Source organism: Lissotriton vulgaris, chromosome 9, assembly GCF_964263255.1.
Source record: "Lissotriton vulgaris chromosome 9, aLisVul1.2, whole genome shotgun sequence".
Classification (NCBI taxonomy): domain Eukaryota; kingdom Metazoa; phylum Chordata; class Amphibia; order Caudata; family Salamandridae; genus Lissotriton; species Lissotriton vulgaris.
The window spans coordinates 79,678,461-79,699,558 of NC_141697.1; the positions used below are offsets into that span (position 1 = coordinate 79,678,461).

Consider the following 21,098-nt stretch of genomic DNA (forward strand, 5'->3'; position numbering starts at 1 on the left):
GGGGGGGGGGAGGAAGGCAGACGCTCTGTGTTCTGCCAGAGAGGAAGAAGGTGGTCCAGTCCAGGGCCTTTTCTTGGATCTCGGCGTCGTGGAGGCGTGTTCGTAGTGTGCGGTGGCAGACTGTGTCGAAGGCTGGTGCGGTGGCAGACTGCGTCGAAGGCGGCTGACAGTTCCAGGAGGATGTGGGCCGCGGTTTCTCCGTTGTCTAGCAGGGTCCTGATGTCATCGGTGGCGGCGATGAGGAAGTTTCGGTGCTGTGGTTGCTGCGGAACCCGGACTGAGATAGGTTCAGGATGCTGTTTTCCTCGAAGTAGCAGGTCAGTTGTTTGTTGACGGTCTTCTCGATGACCTTCACCGGGAATGGGAGCAGGGAGATGAGCCGGAAGTTCTTGAGGTCCTTGGGGTCCGCCTTGGGTTTCTTGTGTAAGGCATTGATCTTTTGTATTTAATTGGTGTAGGAACAACCAACTAGTTTTTACCAGCTGGAAAACCCAGCAGGTAAAATTACTGCAACCTATCTCTCACTCATTTTCACTTCAAATTCATGCCGAGGCATAGCAAAACAACCTATTAGGAGCATAACTCAGGTCTTGAAATCAAAACATTCCTCATATAAACCACATGACAAACATGCACTGTTCCATCTATTGCCCTCCCAAAAGTAGCATACTACAGGTCCCCAAACTCGCTTTCGCAGCTTGTTAGCAGTATGAAGAACTGTATAAATACAAGTACAATAAAATACTACATTCAAACCCTACAGCACTGGGAGTCCTAATAATGGCAATACAGAGCAAGACAAATAATTGACATACCGTATCCCTCCCTTTAATAAACATACATATTTTACTTAGACCCGGATTCAAAGTTGTGCTTTAAAAATTCTGATCCAGGCACAGATGAATCCAGCATCAGTTATATATTTCTTCAGTCTTTTTGGGGAAAATTGCAGAATTTTGTAACAAAGAAAGAAACTATGAGCTATAAATGAAAAGTATGCCGAAAACTATGTGGAAATACAGACTCCACTTGTTAGGTTTAACTTCTCTTGAGTTTCCCACCTCAACCATTAAATGGCGAACAGAAGAATAGCAGTAATTACAATTTGCACTCATTATAGCCCAAATACTACAACAACTGAAATCATGGTCTTCATCTCCAAACATGTCTTAGTGCTTCCTTCTATCAGAATCGTATCCATACAGGTAGATAGGCACACTACTTTGCATATTATGAAACAACCCCCATGGTGTTTATGTGTTTGCTTCCAAGTCTAAACGATACCTTTATTGCGACTCTTCTCTCCTGCTATCAGTCCCACGATTTAGAAAGGCTCGTTGTGGAAAGAGTGGGATGTTCCTTCTCTTTAGTGGCTTCCTCCGTTTCGAATATACTCCATTATGCCCTGTGCAAAATAGAGGAACATTCTTTGTTTAGGAAGGCTTCCAAAATGAATAGGATTTATTAATTATCTTCATATCTGTTCAAATTTGGTTGGTTAGTTCAGTGCCAAGATGCCTTAGGGCACTCATTGCACCTTATAAATAACAACAACTTATATCTAGCATGCATAGGTTTTCAATAAATGTAATAGCTGCCCTTATGCCCTGAACAGAGCCGGTGGCAACTTTAGAAGAAACTGGGCAGAGATGATGGGCTGTGGCTCATTTCCTTCGGTGTGTGATCATGATCACCTGAGGCCTAGCAAAGGTGTCTGCCACCTGATCTGTGGCAAGACGGAGAGACAGTTAAACCAAGCCTGAATATATATTATACGCCTAACCAGCGGTATACCTCTTCCACCTAAAGCAAAAGCCTATATGATCATGTACTTGGAGTGCATTGTAAAACAGATGTAGAATTTGCTTTAATGTATATCTTGTGTGTTTTTTTTAACAGGAATGGTGTGTATGCTGAAGTAGTACACCTGCATGTCCTTGTGTAGGTATTGCATCACTGTGTACTGCCTCTTCACTCTAGTGTAGTTTGGAATCAGAATGCTTGGAAAACTTATTCTGCTTTCAAAGTTAGCCTGGGTCTCACAAAAGCAGCAGCATTCCGATATAGTGTATCATAGGTCACAATGCAAAAAATGTTGCACAATGAAAACACTACTTTGTTTACTACTTGTTCCAGTGACTGGTAATCATGTCTGTGTGCTGTCTCTCTTGTGCCCCATTCAAGGTTGTCCATTTCCCTGGCCAGGCTAACTATTATAATTATTAAAGACATTTATGAACAGCTCTTACAGAGACTACCTTCTTCTCAAAAGAATTGTGGAGACATTAATAACAAATATTGCATTTTATAATGCACGTTGTCCTTGCAGGATTAAAAAACACAAAAAAACCGCAACCACACAACATTCATATTTTTAGTGGATTTCACACTTTGTGCTGGGGGCTTAAGAACATAACAAAGCATACGTGTTGTTATTACAACATATACTATAAAGAGGCACTCTTTTTTGCAGAACTTTACCCATCAGCCACATATTCTGTGTGTTCTGGAACTTACATCCTTTGCGTGCTAGAACACCATTTATTGTAAGCTATTCCAAGGCAAGTACCTTTTCTGCCAGTGTTCTAGGCCTTTTGGCTTCATACATGGATGTAGCTGTCATCTCATATAAGATATGCTCTAATTGCAGTGCTAACAACAAAGATTTTATTTTGGTTTAAAATAGTGCAGATACCGGACAGAGTAATTAATAGGTAGTACTACTGTCAACTGATTGGAAGTCGTGTATTTAACCGCAGGAGGAATGAAAGATGCACTAGCATTAAAACCTGAAACTTGCCAGACACACATTTTGAAATTAGGTGGTTAACCCACTCAGATCAGTATTCTGAGACCTGTGCATGTGCGTGGCCAAAAAAAAAAAAAAAAAAAAAAAACTTATGCTGCACCGTCCAACGAGCAAACTGAAAACATCCCTATGGTCAACAGTCAGACAGCAGCATCTTTCTGAAGATGTAATTACAAATGTTTTATTAGCTCATAGTCATTTCACAGAAAGAATTTGAGAATTGGCAAAAAAAAGTTCTAGTCTTGAACAACTTTGCAAAACTGGTTCTAAAGTGCTTTGTATTGAAATCAATAGTATCTGTTTTTTAGGTCGAGCCTAGCAGCGCACATGCCCTGCTCTGCGAGGCATGCTGTGTTCAATATGTGGGGTTTCACTCTCCCCCTCGCTGCTGATGTGTTTACATGAGTGTTAACCCTTTAAGTGCTGCCGTCGGCCAACGGTCGTCGCGAGCACTACCTTGCCAGTGCTGCGCACGACCGTTGGCAGACGGGCCAGCACCCGTTATTCGAACGATCAGCACTGGGCGCTGAACGTTCGACGCTCTTAAGGAGTTAAAGTTGGATTTTGATTTGTTTATTAACTTAACTTGTCCCACCTTCTGCTGTGTTACTCCTCCCCTAGCGTACCTGCCTGTTACTTGTATCCTTTCGCTGGAGTGTTTTTCCTTTGGTCTTTGTGCACTACTTTGTTGCACATTGTAGCAGTCCTTTCATGGCTTTGCGCAGCACCTCCTTAATGGACACTGCGCTTTATTAGGTCGAGCGACCTATCTCAATGCGCATGCGCATTGAGCGGGAGCTCGATATAAAGTGGCTTAAACAGAGCTTACCGAGATCAGGTGATTCCCAGGCGATTTCTTGCAGTGCCCGTGAAAGCTCGCTCAATGCGCATGCGCATTGCCATAAAAAGCGCGTGCACAGACACCAGCCCCCCTCCCACAGTCATCCCCCAGCGTGCACTGTGCCAACAAGCCTTTGAAGTGAAGCTTAGCTTCACTTTAAAGGTAACCGCTACCCCCGCCCCCTGCTTCACACGTTTCTCGCATTTCTCCTCCCTCCCTCGCCTCCCTCGCCCTTCAGCGTGCCCTGTTCACCCTGCTCCCTTTCTTCCTTCGTTCTTTCCTTCTTTTGGCCCGTCAGCCTCCATCCTTTCTTTCCCTCTTCCTTGTTTGTTGTTGCAATTTTTATACTGCTTGTTTTTCATTTTTAATACTCTGACCCTTGCTTGGCTTCACAGCACAAAGACCCCCCACCTTGTTGCTTTAAGGCAGACGCACCTGAAGGTCGGCTTTAACTATTATGGGAGGCTTGTTTTTTAAACAAATTTCTTGGGGGCTGTTTTTATAAAATTAACAAAGCATGTGAAACATCTTTTCACACAGATCTCACCTATTTTGACCTCTGAAGCTAACCAATTTTTCTCTCCATACTCCATGTATTTACTGAAAATAATGGGCATTTGTTCGAAAAATCTAGAGCACCCATTCTTATCTCAGATTTTATTACCACATAACTCCGTTTTGCCTGCAAATTATGATAATATCAACCGAAAAATGCATTTCATCCACATATTGAGAAAGTCCAGTAAATTCCCTAAGAAATAGCCAAATTATTTTTTTTCCACTCATTGATTATTATTATTCGTTTTTCACTTTGCTTGTTTTTTCACAAAGCCCGTATGCAATCTTTGAACAGGTTTAAGACCCGCACGTTGATTAGTTTTGAGCCTCCACATGCTGGGCAGATACATTATTGTGTTCCTGACAGCATAGACTCACGCTCTCTGAAAAATATATTTATTATTATTCGTTTTTCACTTTGCTCGTTTTTTCACAAAGCCTGTGTGCAATCTTTGAACAGGTTTAAGACCCGCACGTTGATTAGTTTTCAGCCTCCACATGCTGGGCAGATACATTATTGTGTTCCTGACAGCATAGACTCACGCTCTCTGTAAAATATACTTCTAATAGGGCACCTTGGGAAATAAGACATGCGTCCGAGTTTTTCTGTTCGATGTTGCTGTGCCTTATTTCAGATAATAAAGAACTTCAGTTTCTATGTTATTTTTTTTCTGCATGATTGCAAACATTTGTCTCCTTTCCCTTTATCATTCTGGATTTGAGCTGCAAGTGTTGGGAAATCATGTCCTAAATCGATTTTTCATAAGTAACAACATTCTTGTCAAACCAGCTGATACATTTTACATACTTATTGTACCGCTTTGTGTTCATGTGAATCCCACCTATCGTGAAAATGAGTCATTGATAGTTTTCAACACTGGCCATGTTCACTGGCAATGCAATATACTGACTTGCAGTATTTTCAATTCTGCAGTCCCAGCCCAGAGCATACCGAAATCTTCATCTCTTATCCTCGGTCAGTAGCGGTCGGTGGTGGGAGTAGCTACCGGCGGTGATGTGGGGAGGGGCAGGTTGGGGGGTAGAAATCTATGGATTATGGAGGTTTACATGTAAGTAAACATATACATTAAAAAAACGAATTTCGTTGCGCACACTGCATCCCCAAATGCGATGCAGTGCACGCAAAGAAATTCGTTTTATTTATTTATATGTTTACTTACCTGTAATCCTCCGTAATCCATAATTACTACCCCCCACCCTTCCCCTCCGCACGTCACCGCCCAGCAGCTACTGCCACCACCAACCGCTACTGTCCTCGGATACATTGTCCAGTTTGCACAGATTTATTTATTTAGTGCTATTTAGAAAATAATTGGTCTCTATGTCCCTATCTGCGTTTAAATTGACCAGTCTGATCACTGTTGGGTGCTGCTGAGCGTCGAAAGAAAACACAGAGCAGGATGTTGTTCTCCTCTGTTGTGCCACTGCACCCTTTCAGATATGCACCTTCCGCTCTTCATTTAATACATGGTCCTTAGCCTCTGTACTTCTCATTCTGGTGCAGATGTCTAGTGCATGCCTTGTGAATGGGAGACGGGGTCTCTTTAATATTCATGTTCAGTGGGTTGGATATTGTAGAAAGATGAGACACTTGAAAAGAGTAAATGTGCTATGCTGCAAGTGCGAATTGAAAATAGGGTATAGGCTATGGTATGCAATGTTAAGCTTGACTGGAATTATGCTATTCTGCAGCCACATTTCTGCACTTTCCAAATATCTACCACCTTCTGCGTCATTTTTAAATTTCAACTAAAAAGGTATTGCTAGCGCAAACGGATCAAATTTTAATTTCAAAAGAAGTGTGGCGTGGTGCTCCATAATGACAGTCTGTTGTTCAAATGGGTGTTGTTTACGGTACCGCAGGTAGCTGAACCTTTTCCTCCTGCTTGCATAACCAAACACGCCCTCATTGCCCAGTTGGAGGCCGGCCGTGTAAAGTGCACTTCAAAGGCCGCTCTCCCTGCTCCGCCCCCTGCTGCAGCCAAGACGCATTTCTCCTCCCCCCTCTTCACAGCAATGCCCTCCGTCTTGTTTCTTTTTATTATTCTGAATGTCTAATTTTACCCCGTGTAGAGCTGTGTTTATTCTACGGGTAAGCAACCTTGGAGACTGCAGCCCATGTCTGCTTGCCTTCAACTGTGTTTTTACTGTAATATATGGACTTCGTGGGCTGTATTTGATTCGTGTTCGGCTCCTTCTAGTCTGTTGTTCAAATGGGTGTTGTTTACAGTTCCGCAGGTAGCTGAACCTTTTCCTCCTGCTTGCATCACCAAACACGCCCTCATTGCCCAGTTGGAGGTGGGGAGCGGCGGGTGTTGATGAAAATGATCTGATAGCTTCTGATGGGCTCCACAATTCGGCTTGGATAGTTTTCAGTGACACAGCCTTGGCCTACTCTTAAACTAATGCATCCATTCACCCACCCATTCACATTTGCATCCATCCATGTGTGCATCCATCCACCATCACCTCCAAATCCACCTCCACCACCACATCCACCGCCACATCCACCGCCACATCCACGCCACATCCACCGCCACATCCACCGCCACATCCACCGCCACATCCACCGCCACATCCACCGCCACTACATCCACCACCACTACATCCACCACCACTACATCCACCACCACTACATCCACCACCACTACATCCACCACCACTACATCCACCACTACATCCACCACCCCATCCAACACCACCCCATTCACTACCACCACCCCATCCACCATCAACTCCAAATCCACCTCCACATGCACCACCACATCCACATCCACCGCCACATCCACATCCACCGCCACATCCACCGCCACATCCACATCCACCGCCACATCCACATCCACCACCACTACATCCACATCCACCACACCCACCACCACATCCACCACCACTACATCCACCACCCCATCCACCACCACATCCACCACCACCACCACCACCCCATCCACCACCACATCCACCACCACCCCATCCACCACCACATCCACCACCACCACCACCACCACCCCATCCACTGCATCCACCACCACCACCACCACATCCACCATCACCACCACCACCACATCCACCATCACCACACCACCACCACATCCACCACCACCACCGCATCCTCCACCACATCCACCACCACCACCGCATCCTCCACCACCACCGCATCCACCACCACCACCGCATCCACCACCACCACCGCATCCACCACCACCACCGCATCCACCACCACCACCGCATCCACCACCACCACCGCCACATCCACCACCACCACCACATCCACCACCACCACCACATCCACCACCACCACCACATCCACCACCACCACCACATCCACCACCACCACCACATCCACCACCCCTTTCACCACCACCACCGCATCCAACACCACATCCACCGCATCCAACACCACATCCACCGCATCCAACACCACATCCACCACCGCATCCACCACCGCATCCACCACCGCATCCACCACCGCATCCACCACCACATACACCACCACATCCACCACCACATCCACCACCACATCCACCACCACACCCACCAACACATCCACCAACACCGCATCCACCACCACCGCATCCACCACCACCGCATCCACCACCACCGCATCCACCACCACCACATCCACCACCACCGCATCCACCACCACCGCATCCACCAACACCACATCCATGACCACCACCACATCCACCACCACCATATCCACCACCACCACATCTGTGTGTGTGTGTGTGTGTGTGTGTGTGTGTGTGTGTGTTTGTGTGTGTGTGTGTGTGTGTGTGTGTGTGGCTCTGTGTGTGTGTAGGTGCAAATGCAATGTTCTTGGATTTTCGTCACAATAAAATACACTGAACATAATCTTCACAAAAGTTATTTACAAACGTTTAAGGTATTGCCATTATAAATTACAATAACTTTTATTTAAGTATTAATTATTTACAACATTAAAAGCCATTGTTATTTGTAATATCAATACATCTAAGTCACGTAAATACAACACACATTGCATTACAAATGCTATAGGTGTCACATTTGCGAAAGTTAAAACTATTGACATTGTAACTGACAAAGCTATTAATTTTGCTATTTTCAAAACCAACACATAAATAAAAAAGTGTCATTTACAATACCAAATCGCTCAAACTTTCCTAATGCGAGACCTATTGCATTTCCAATGCTTGTTTTACATACTCAGCTTGGCGCTCTCTTTAACCTTTATATACCAAGCGTAGCACACGCTTTAAACTGTTCTGCGCCGTTTCCCACTTGCCCGTGGCCACTCTCGTTATAGCACACTACCGTTCCTTGGAGCACTCTTTTTTTTTCCCCCCATTTAAAAGTTTTATGCCTCTTGTTATAGCACACTAGCGTCCCCTAGACGGTGCTTATAGGCCGATTGCCTGCTGCTCATTTAGTTTCTAATACGCCACTCCCCTCCCGGCCATCATAGAATGATCTTTATTGTACTGCGTTTATTGTTTTATAATTTATTTGATAGGGAATTGGTTTCTTCGTTGTCCTCTTCGTGTCCCCAGTCTTCTTTCTACCCCCATGGATAAGCTCGTCAATGAATCCCCTTTGAACAGGATAGAAATCAACAATGGAAGTGTCTCCGCTTCCGAGCATGCGCAGGGTAGTGGGTTATGGAGGCTGGGGTATGTACGGATGGGGAAGAATTTATACAGAAGTGGAATGAATGGCCTAAAGGTGTCTGAGGTGGAGGCAGAAACTGTAAACACAGTAGAGTGTGGAATTGGGTTCGTGATTGCATATTCTAGGGTTACAGATGTCCAAGGTGCTTCAACTTCAGAATAATAATAATAATGTTTCTGGCATGCTTGTACCATTTTATTTGGCACTTTGCTTACTACTAATTTCAGAAATGACTGCTTTTGTTGTTTAATTTAATTACGGAGTTCTGGGGAGGCTGATTGCATAGAACAGGGCTGGTAATAGCTTGTTTTAGCACTCCTTCCAGTGCTCTGTACTGCCCGCCAAACTCTGTGTTCTTGCTGCCTCTTCCTGGCACCCACCTCATTGAAAGGCTTGGGAAAACAGGGGTCCTTTGCAAAATATTTTAGACTAAGCACTTTAATTGATACACTTTCCATTCTGTGTATTAAGTAAGCATGCATTCCTGAATCAGACTGCATAACCTCGGTGTTGTAATTGTATAGCTATTCAATCCCTAGCGGCACAGCACCCTGGATAATGTGCTGTATGGCTAAAAACTTATAAGGTCCCAAAGGCAAGACTTATTGGCTACGCTTGTTTTAACTGTCAAAGCACTAATTCGCCTTTTTAAAGGTCAGCCAGTAGCCTATAAACGTTGTCAAATCCACTAAAATGTTTGAGGTAAACATATAAGGTTTGACCAATTTTTAAAATGCACATTTTATCACTCAGTTTTCTTATATTGGCTCTAAGGATAGCTCTACCACATAGCTTTAAGTGGTAGCCGCTCCTCCATCCACCCCAAAGTTTGAGTGGGGTCTAGTTGTGGCTCTGTAACTGTCAGACCACATTCCAATGCAGTGGCATAGAGTGGTGCAAAGTGGAGTTGCATAGAGTAGAAAATAGGGCCATAAAGTGCAGTGGCATAGATTGGAGTCATGCAGAGTAGGGTGGCATAGAGTGGATCGACATAGAATGCAGCAGTACAGAATAGAGTGTAGTGTTGTAGATTGCCGTTGTGTGGAGTGCAGCGGCATAGAATTCATCGTTGTAGAATGCAGCAGCGTAGACTAGAGTGATGCATAGCAGACTGCACTTGCATAGAGAGCAGTGGTGCAGAGTGTAGTGGTGTCGTGAGGCACGGACCAGAGCGTAAGAGAGTGGAGCGGTGCGGAGTGGGGCCGGGTGGAGCGGTGCGGAGTGGGGCCGGGTGGAGCGGTGCGGAGTGGGGCCGAGCGGAGAGGGGGCCGAGCGGAGAGGGGGCCGAGCGGAGAGGGGGCCGAGCGGAGAGGGGTGGGGCAGAGGCGCACAGGGCAGCAGTGCAGGGGGCAGCGGCGCAGAGGAGCAGAGTAGATTGTTTCATAATAGAGTGAAGTGGTGTGGAGTGGTGTCGGGTGAAGTGCGATGGGGTAGAGTGTAATGGTGTAGAGTAAAGTGGTGTACAGTGCAGTATTACAGTAGAATAGGGTGATGTACAGAAAATTGGCGTAGAGTGCAGTGTTGCAGTGACGTAGAGTGAAGTGGCTTATAGTGAAATTGTGCAGAGTAGATTGGGGTGGCCTAGACTGTAGTGATGCAGAGTGCAGTGGTGAAGAGTGCAGTGGTGAAGAGTGCAGTGGTGAAGAGTGCAGTGGTGAAGAGTGCAGTGGTGAAGAGTGCAGTGGTGAAGAGTGCAGTGGTGAAGAGTGCAGTGGTGAAGAGTGCAGTGGTGAAGAGTGCAGTGGTGAAGAGTGCAGTGGTGAAGAGTGCAGTGGTGAAGAGTGCAGTGGTGAGGTGAAGAGTGCAGTGGTGAGGTGAAGAGTGCAGTGGTGAGGTGAAGAGTGCAGTGGTGAGGTGAAGAGTGCAGTGGTGAGGTGAAGAGTGCAGTGGTGAGGTGAAGAGTGCAGTGGTGTAGCGTAGAGTGCATAAGCATAGAAATGAGTGGTGCAGAGTAGAGTATAGAGGCGTAGAGTTAAGTGGCTTAGAGTGCAGTGGCATAGAGTGGAAAGGTGCAGAGTTGAATAGAGTGCAGTGGCGCAAACTGGTGTCAAGTGGAGTGGTGCAGAGTAGAGTGCAGTGGTGTGGAGTATGCATGGTGTGGTAGCACACTGCCATTACAGATAATACATTTTCAATTGAAATGACCATTACATTTGCCAACATACAGTTTTACTAATAAAACTATACATTGCACAAATGGCAATGTGTGGAAATGGCATCACCAAGTGTATTGATTTGTTTTGATCATATTAAATATTTGTTTTCAACTCACTTCAGAATTAACCCTTTCGATGCTGTCATCAGCCACGGGTGTCGTGTGCTGATGACGAGCTGAGCTCGTCATGTAAAGCGGGATAACGAAAAATGCAGCATACCGCAAAAATCGCCGCAGCAGCGATGCGGTTAACAAAAACAAAATGTGCTTCGTTTGTGTGTTCCTAATTCTGAAATACACAGTTCATTTAAATCTTGTGTACTAGGAAAAACACGTTTACCACCCCCAGTATACAGCAAGATTGCCACATAACTCCTCTCACTTTGAAGTCAAAGAAAGTAGAGTAAACATCAAGCTCCCTCAGAAAACAGAGCCTGACATTATACCTCTCTCTATGAATGCTCAGCAAATGTGACAAGATTAGAACAAGATTTAAAGGCCTCTTTACAGAAATCGAGCACTGCTTGAAGAATACAGTAAATGGGGTTTGGGAAACTAAAAAGATGAACACAAGCTGGACAGCCTAAAACAAATAAAGCCACAATAGACAGCCAGGAAATGTGAGTTACAAACCACACAGCCAATGGTTAACAAAGACTGGAATGCATTCCCAGGGAAGCTTTCTGAAGGTCCTCAAGACGTCTTTAGCAAAACAGACAGCTTTCTGGTGGGCTTCAATATAAAAAAAACTCCCTCTCACACTTGGATTCATCTAATAGTATACACTTACCTCTTCCTCTATACACAGTAGTTCTACTTTTAACCTCAAGCTGGTGATTGGATACCTCACCCAAATTTATGAGTTCTATAAATATAAATGGAGAGATCATTTGTCCTAGGTCCAGACACAACTAGCATTGGCGGGGTTGGCAACAAGTAGCTCATTCCTCTGGCTCAGGCCACTTGCTCATGAGCACGAGGGATATCAAGAACACAGAGGAACAAGACAAAGTACATTCACAGCAGCAAAAAAAAAGTCTGAAACAAAGAACATTTTGTAGGAGCTGTACACAAATATAATGTGTGAATATAGAACGTGGTCTAGTGGTTGCACTGCTAACTAGTTGTAATCCTGGTTTATCCTCTTGCCCATATTGGGTGAATCCAGGTAGCTTACGTGTACATCACTTGCCATATGTGCCAAAAAAGTGAACCCCAGAATAGGCTCTCTGCACAAATGATGTGTAACACACAATTGGAAATGTCCTGCTTACAGTTCTGTAACACAGCGTGAGTAATAGGATTTATGTTTGAATCTTTTGAAAAAGCTTTTCAAATTAATTGCATGTAGTTTTATAAAAAGGAAAAAATAATATCACTACAACGCTGTGAAGTGAAACCTTGCAACTTAAACATTGTACAGTGGGTATTTCAGGATTGGTTTTTGCTGCAACATAGTTAATATTAATATGCACTTAGCTACAAACCGATGTACTAGAGACCGACTCCTGCGGGTTTCCTCTCCTTTCCTTCTTCAGAATAACTTTTCTTACCTTTAATTCTCTGCATACCTTCTGTTTTAGAGTATAGCCACCTTGCAGTCCAAAGCCTGACTGCCTTAATCCTGCTTATTGTAATTCAGCAAATAGCGGATACCTCATTCATATATCACAAACTCTAATCCTGTAATTTAACATTACCTAATCTCTGCCAGTTTATGTATCTCCCCAACCATTTACCTGAATTCACAAAGCACACACTAATGATCACATCTACTTGGTAGTAATATATCACAAAGTAACTGGAGTAAATGCAAGCATTTTTTCCCCTCAACAGCACAGAACTAATCGCAATAGCCACCAACCTAGGTTTCCAGAGTAGCATGCTACTCACCGTCACCGTAAGGCATTTCTAAGACTCGTCAGGGCTACTAAGCGGTATATAAATCCAATTACAATCTGAACCAAATAGTAAAACTCGTACTGGTGACTTTTACCCCAGCGATTAATTGAAGTTGGACCCTAGCATACTTTTAACGATTAAACGAAAAGATACTTCCGATTTGTGGAATATATTTTGCCTGCAACAATAAAAATAGCCTTGAGCTCTTCAAATCTGCTTTATATTTGCAATGTGATCTACTAAAAATGAGAGATTTAAAAGACGATATAAATCGGTTCATTGAAGAAGAGCATTGCCATGGGCTCACAAGGTGACAAACAGAAACTGCAGCACTAAAGATGTGTTTACAACGCAGCTCAATATTTCCATGTGTATTCAAATTAAGGACAAAACAGTTGCAAAGTAGTGCAAATGTTAAAGGGGTACTTCAATGAAATGGGTGTTCTCATTAGTGAGTTTTTTCCCTCTCCCTGCCACTGTACCATTTTAGGCGCTTTGAGACCCGAGAGGCAAAGTCTATGCCACATGACAATCTTCGCTGATGAAATCGATAAGTAAACAGGTCACCTTTGCAAGTCTCGAAGCTAAAAGACGAACAGCCAGCGTATCGTTTTGAAGTCGATAAAACAGATAACAGGTTATGGAATTAGAACATTATTCTGCCACCAACACTATTCAACTACGTGCACTCTATACAACAATTGCTATTAATGAACAACATGTAGGGGGGGTTTAGCCATTCCGCTGCCGAAAGATTTTGTTTGAAGTTGGAGACTTTTGATAAATAAGCATTGTTAAAGTCGTGTGCCACAGGCACTCCAAAGTGAACAAAGGTTCACAGGAGGTTATCAGGCATTCAAAATATTATAAAAGGAAGAAACATACAGGAAACACCAACAGACCACACCCGCAACCTCTGCCTCATCCGGTGCAGAAAACTCACCATGAAACGCCAGATAAATACAGTCTCCTTTGCCTGCTTCTACACCCTCTGCATGCTCTGAAAGATCTTCAGATGGCTCACCAGGAAAGCCACCACTCAAGCCCTAGTCTCCAGCCGGCTGAACTACAGCAATGCGCTCTGCGCAGGACTCGCCACCAAACTCCTGAAGTAACTCCAGACAATACAGAACTCAGCCGCCAGACTCAACCACGACCCCACCAAACCGATCCACATTACACCCCCCCCCCCCCCCCCCCCCCCCCCCCCCCCAACCTCAGAAATATTCACTGGCTCCCATTTAGAAAAGATGACAATTCAAGATGTTGACAAGCAGCTGCAAGGCCCTTCATGACCAAGGACCATCATACATCAACCACTGCCTGAAGTTCCATCAACCCTCCAGACACCTGCGCTACACCTCAATTGCTCACACTCCCCACATCCACAGAGCAACTGTGGAGGACGCTCCTTCTCCAACTCACCACCAAGTCCTGAAACAACCCTCAAAACATCATCCTCTCGCCCTGAATTCAGAAAAGGACTCAAGACCTGGCTCTTTGACTGTCATCAAGAACCCAGCAGCTGGATATCCTCAGAGGTGATTAATCGCACTCTAAAAATCTGAGTTGATTGACAGGAAAGGATAAGGCAGATGATCTATAACAACTTTGACAACCAAGACCACCTCACCGCTCCAGATCCTGCCTCATGCGACGTCACCCAACAGACTCTGCTTAAATGGATCCCGCTCATGACAGAAGAAACCTTGAAGACCATGAAAAGCACTTACTCCGAAGTACCATCAGACCCCTGTCCACATCACATCTTTTAGAGCCACCTCTGCCATCGCACCAGAACTACATCGGACGATCAACTGCTCCTTTGAAACTGCCAACTTCCCAGACCGGAAACACGCCAAAGTCAACACCCTCCTGAAGAAACCCTGCTTGGACCCGACGGACCTCAAGAACTTCAGGCCCATCTCCCTGCTTCCCTTCGCAGCCAAGGTCATCGAAGAGGCCATCAACACACAACTGGAAACTTCATTGAAGCCAACAACATCCTGGTCATCTCCCAAATCAGATTCTGAAGCAACCACAGCACAGAGACCGCCCTACTCGCCGCCATCTAAGACATCCGCTCTCTCCAAGACCAGGGTGAAATGGCAGCCCTCATCCTCCTAGATCTCTCGGCAGCATTTAACACCATTTCCCACCGCACGCTAGCCACCAGACTTCATGGTGCCAGCATCCGCGGCAAGGCCCTCGACTGGATTCATTCTTTCCGTCACAGGCAAAATTCAGCTGGTTAGACTCCCTACCTCTTGGAACCAACAAAGACCAACTGCACAGTGCCCCAGGGCTCCTCCCTCAGCCACACCCTCTTCAACGTCTACATGGCCCCCCTTAGAACCATCTTCCGGAATCATGGGCGCAATATCCCCTCTTACGCGGACGACACCCAGCTGATCATCTCCCTCACCAACGAGCCCAACATCACCAAACACAACTTGCAAGAAGGGATGAAAACCGTTGCCACCTGAATGAAGAACAGCTGACTGAAACTCAACTCGGAAAGACAGAAGTTCTCATACTTGGCTCCGCCCACTCCCCATGGAACGACTCCTGGTGGCCCTCTGCCCTCGGAAATTCCCCCACCCCCATGGACAACGCTCGAAACCTCGCCATCATACTACACTCATCGCTCACAATGAACCGCCAGATCAATGCTGTATCCTCGACCTGCTTCAAAACCCTCCGTATGCTCCGAAAGACTTTCAGATGGATCCCAACTGAATCCAGAAAACCCGTCACGCACGCAGTCACTCAAGCACTCATCAGAAGTAGACTGGACTACGGCAATGCTCTCTATGCAAGAATCAATAAGAAACTCCATCGCAAACTCCAGACTGTCCAGACAGATCCTGGACATCCACGGTCACCGTCACCTCACACAACACTAGTCGAAAGAATAACCTTCAAACTCCTCACCCATGCATACAAGACCCTTCACAACACCGCACCCGCATAGCTGAACAGTAGACCCTCCTTCCACGCACCCAATCGACACCAGAGATTTGCCCATCTCTCTCTTGTCACTGTCCCTCATATCAACAAGACTAGGATGGAAGAAAAGTCCTACGCCTACCTCACAGCCAAAGCCTGGAACATCCTACTCATCCAACTCCGGCAATCTCCCATGTTGTCTCAGGTCAGGAAGGACCTCAAGACCTGGCTCTTTGGATGGCCTCAGCACACTAGGGAGCCGCCCGACCCCCTCCCCCCACCAGCACCATGAGACCCTCACAGGTGAGTAGTTGCGCTTTATCAACCCCGGATTGATTGATTGCTTGATGCACAGACCTCTGGACTCCATTTGGAATATTTTGACATAGTTCATCAGTCAAGGGACAGAACTGAAATGAGGCTCCTGTCCATGACCAAGGCAGAGCATGTGTATATAAACATACTATAGGCTGTAGAGCTAGACGACTACAGCAGCCTACAATTCAATACTCAAAAACACAACCTCATTTTTGGATATGAAGCACTGTGAAATCAGCAATGTCTATACTGGTGACTATCCAGTATTATAATTGCAGATCAAAAATGATGATGCATAATCATGGCTCCCACACACACTTCTGCTCCTTTCCCCCGGAGTTAGGCATCATGTGCTGGTGCCATTATACCACCTGTCTTAAATACTTGGGATCTGTATGCTCGGGTGACCTAAAAGTACTCCATGTGTGAAATTAAGGAAGGCTTATGTTAGACATGAGACACTAAATTCACATCATTAACTATAAGCTGGACAATTGGTGCATAAACTTAATTCAGGTTAAAGAAGTTTCAAGTACCTTCAATATTTTGTAAATGTGAGGCCGATTCACTAATCCACACTCACCTTGATTATACACATCATGTGCTTCTGATGAATCCCTATATGCAATAACCAGTACCATCTCCCTACGAATAGGGCTATCAATATCTTGCCTCACCCAGCTAACAAACCGAGTTAAACTCCTCACCTATTGAAGTTCTTCCTTTGAGAAAGATTCTGAAATAGCATATTTTCTAACTTCAGGCTGAGGATCTTCACTGTAATGGGCAAACTGTCCAGAGGCGGCATCCAGAGCACAGTTAACTATGCATCTGCTTATACCCGATCATGAAAATATTAAATTTTCACCTCACAAAACACTAAGTACATTACAGGATAAGAAATTCACAGGGATTTATGGCTTTCAGAAAATTCAAACAAATAGTTTCCCTTTATGTTGCAATTTTTTGTCCAAAGTCTAAACTGGTTGCATTGGGTTTTAGTCTTACCCAAGCACCTTCTTGTTGAATGGCCAAGACTACCACAGCTAAGAAACTGGCTGTATACTATACAATGTCTGTATTCACTGTAAATCACCCTGCGGCCGTCAGCAGCTGGCTCCATCTGCTACTGATAGCTTAGGGATGTAGCTGCTCAATGGTGAGAGTATGCTTTGCTATGAAAAGGCATTACAACTCATGGAACACATGTTAAAAGGCAACAGCAACAAAAGGCCACTATACTCGGTCAAATTAGAACTTGATACTCCTGTGAGCAAGTAAGGGTTTGAAACATACTACTCATTCATGGCATCAAATGTCAGAAAGGTGCTATCCACATATACCTGGAACACTTACTTCACGAAAAGCCATGATTGAGAATCACAGTCAAAACAATACAAGTCGATCTAATCTTAAACTTCACAAAGTCATTTTGACAATAAGGAAAGCCTGATATTAGTCTTTTGGGGTGGGGTGGGGTGGGAAGGGGCCAGAACAAGCATGGACCGGTTTAGACTTTAAGTAAGTAAAAAAAAAAATTTTAAGTTCAAAATTATAGAATATGATTGCCAATTTAAAAAGGAGGTACTCATTGGTCTCTCAGCAATCAAGAGGAATAACAACTGCTGAATGAAACCAGCATTTGCAATGCAATAGGTCTCGCATTATAAAAGTCTAAGCTATTGGCATTGCTAATAATAATGCAACACCAGTAGCGCAAACATTCAGTAAAGCGAGACCTACTGCATTGCAACCTTTTTTTGTTGCTTTTTTACATAGCGCAAACTTGACCCAAAGGCGTGCATTTATGTTGTACTGGGTACAGTGCAATTATGTGGTTTGTTATTATGCGGCACAGAGTGGTAATATGCATAGTTTATTTATGTTGCATTAAGTAGAGAGTAATTATGGGACGTTGAATTATGTAGTATTGAGTGGTATGTGGAGTGTATGTATGTTGCATTGAATACAGTAATTATGTGGCGTGTAATTATGTGGTACTGAGTGGTATTATGTTGAGTGCAGTTATGTTGCATTGAGCAGAGTGTAAATATGTGGAGTGTAATTCTGTGGTACTGAGTGGTATTATGTGGGGTGTATTTATGTTGCATTGAGTAGAGTTTAATTGTGTGGCTTGTAATTGTGTGGCACGGAGTGGTATTATGTGGAGTGTATGTTGCATTTAGTAGAGTGTAATTAGTGGCGTGTTATTACGTGCCACAGAGTGGAGTGCGAGAGTGAGAGGGAAGAGGAATAAAGAGAGAGAGGGAGGGAGAGAAAGAGAACTAGAGAGATAGATAGAAACAGGGGGAGAGAGAGAGCGAGAGAGCGAGAGAGAGAGCGAGAGAGCGAGCGAGAGAGCGAGCGAGAGAGCGAGCGAGAGAGCGCGCGAGAGCGCGAGAGCGCGCGAGAGAGAGAGAGAGAGAGAGAGAGAGAGAGCGCGCGAGAGAGAGAGAGAGAGAGAGATTTTTTTAATGCAGTTCCTGCAGAGCCTGTAAATTTGGCGTTAACACTCGAGAATATCATGATGCTTTTGGCCAGGATGTTAACAAGATTAAGGGATTTTAACTGGTTTTACAACTTTTTCTAGTTTTGGTCTGGTGGAGATGAGGTGTAGGGTCCGGGTAGCTATTTATTGGGCAAAAGTTGGCTTGTGGCACTTTATTTGATATATTGATGATTCGATTGAGCCCTCTTTGAAGATTTTATTCATGGCTCGACATTCTGATGTGAATTTACTATTCTGCAGCACTGAAAACTTTTTCATACTTTTTCGTACCTTTTTGTCCCTGCTAGTAGAAGTATTATTTTGGTTGTCCGGGGATTAATTGAGATTTATTTGTTCACTTATGATGAACTTTGTTAAAAATATTATTTTTTGTTTTATGCACTTGACCTTTTTGAAACTTCGGCATCTGCTTTTATGAATTTGAAAGAATCTCCTATGTATAATAATAGATGATTTGTACTGCACTTTTGCACTTTTCATGATTCTCATGTTTGCACTAACTTCTGCTTTAGTGCAGACTGTTATACTCCGGTTTAGCAACGGTTATGGTACCGTTTCAGGGAGCTAAATAATAATTTTGGGCACTTGCCCTTGATTGATTCACCGATTCCATTTTGTGCATGACTTTTGTATAGTTAGTTATTATATTTGAATATTTATTTATAAATATTGTCATGTTGCAGTTTGTCCCTGCTATTTTTGCTAAACTGCTAGCTTTATTATCATTGAATTGGTTACCCTTGCTATTTTCATATGAGTATTTCTTCACTGTTAACGCTGAAAAGGGAGGAGCATTTGTGAATTTTTTTTGGATTTAAACTCACTGGTTCTTGGCCATGTCATGTGATTAAGACAGGGTGTACCCCGTCGAAACGAGTCATGCTGCCATTAATGGAGGAATAAAGCACTTTTCACGCTTCATCTCATTCGTGTGTTCTGTACCTTATTCTGCATTATCTGCATTGCGCCAGGATTCCTGTTCATATATCGGGGTGATTCCCACTTCCGAAATGAATAAAGTAAGGCCGTGAGAAATGTGAGGCAGAGAGGTCATTATTACACAATCCTCACACTATGTTTCAGGTCTCCTGTGCTGTGATAGTTAGATAGAGGATGTGGCGCTGCGGTCAGAGCTGCAGTTAAAAATGTTATGCTACAACTCCTGCTTTGTAAAATTAGGATAAGAGCAAACTTGGCACCCTCGCTGCTGTCCAAAGTATCATCGTTTTGAATTTAACAAGGATCAGAAAGTACTTGAGACAAGAGAAGCTGTTTAAATGCAGACAAACATAGATGAGCTACAGCTCCAAAACAACTTTCTAGCAGCCTTTGAATGTTATGTACCTGGTATCAGACTGATCTTTCTCGTCTGGCCCAAAATAACCGACTGCAAACTGAGTGAAATGTTGACATTAATAGGGATTTTTAAAAAAATTACATCATTCTGATAGATACTTATCCACCTTTAGAGGCGCAAAGGGCATTTGACCTGCTGAGTGGTACTCAAACTACACGCTGCACCTTAAACAAAGAGTGCTGAAGCAGAGACATTCACTTATAAGGGCTGTGCTTGAGGTTTTATTCTGCGATTGATTGCACAGTACATATTTGTATCACAATATTTTGTAGCCCTTTTGTCGTTAGGGTATACATGCATTTTATTGTTTGTCTATCCGTTAATCTAGCGGATGGCACATGGTTATGTGGTCCAAATAAATGTGTTCTATGCTTGTGCTATCTCATACTGCATCTTTTCAAAGGAACCTGGTGCTGTGACATTCTGCCCTGAAATAAATAATGTTACTGCATGTATTAATACCTGAGCTTGAAGAATGGCCACTGAGGAAATAACTTCAGCCACTGAAAAACATTCTCTAGAAGTCCATATAAAATGTTATTTGATACAAAGCGGCCTAAGACCCAATTTGAGCAGTCCGGTACATCGAAGGATAGACATCTTACACGATGATGCAGAGTTTTGAATTTAATTTAGTGGCTAATGCCACACATCGGCTGGTATCTAGAACAAGCAGAGAGCAAACAGAGGCAACCCGAAAAACACTCTTGTTACTGCAGATCCAGCAGAATGCTTGAGAAGCATGCAACATAAAAATCAAAAACAAGCATTTACAATGCAACGGTTTCGCCTTTGGAAAAGTTAGAGCTATTGGCATTGTAAATGACAACATTTTTATTTATGTGTTGGCTTTGACAACATAAATAAATGGCATTGTCATTTACAAAGCCAATAGCCTAATCTCTCGCAAATGCGACACCTATTGCATTTGCACCCACACACACACACACAAAACCGGGTCACAAGCAGGCAACAGAGGCAAGGACCAACCTCCTTTAAGCTTAGGATGTCAAGATGAAATAGGACACTGAA

The 21,098-nt window shown here is 44.1% G+C and overlaps 1 protein-coding gene across 6 annotated transcripts in view; it reads right to left on the reverse strand.

Annotated features, from left to right (window-relative positions):
• Nucleotides 1-21,098, reverse strand: part of NUMB (NUMB endocytic adaptor protein) — a 354,591-nt gene that overhangs the window by 315,434 nt on the left and 18,059 nt on the right. For 4 of the 6 annotated variants that reach the window (XM_086937091.1, XM_086937096.1, XM_086937093.1 and 1 more), the window contains exon 2: nucleotides 1,285-1,405. The exons of the other annotated variants lie outside the window; for them this stretch is intronic. The gene's annotated coding sequence lies outside the window, so the exon portion shown is untranslated. The remainder of the gene's footprint in view (nucleotides 1-1,284; nucleotides 1,406-21,098) is intronic. 6 annotated transcript variants of the gene reach the window in all.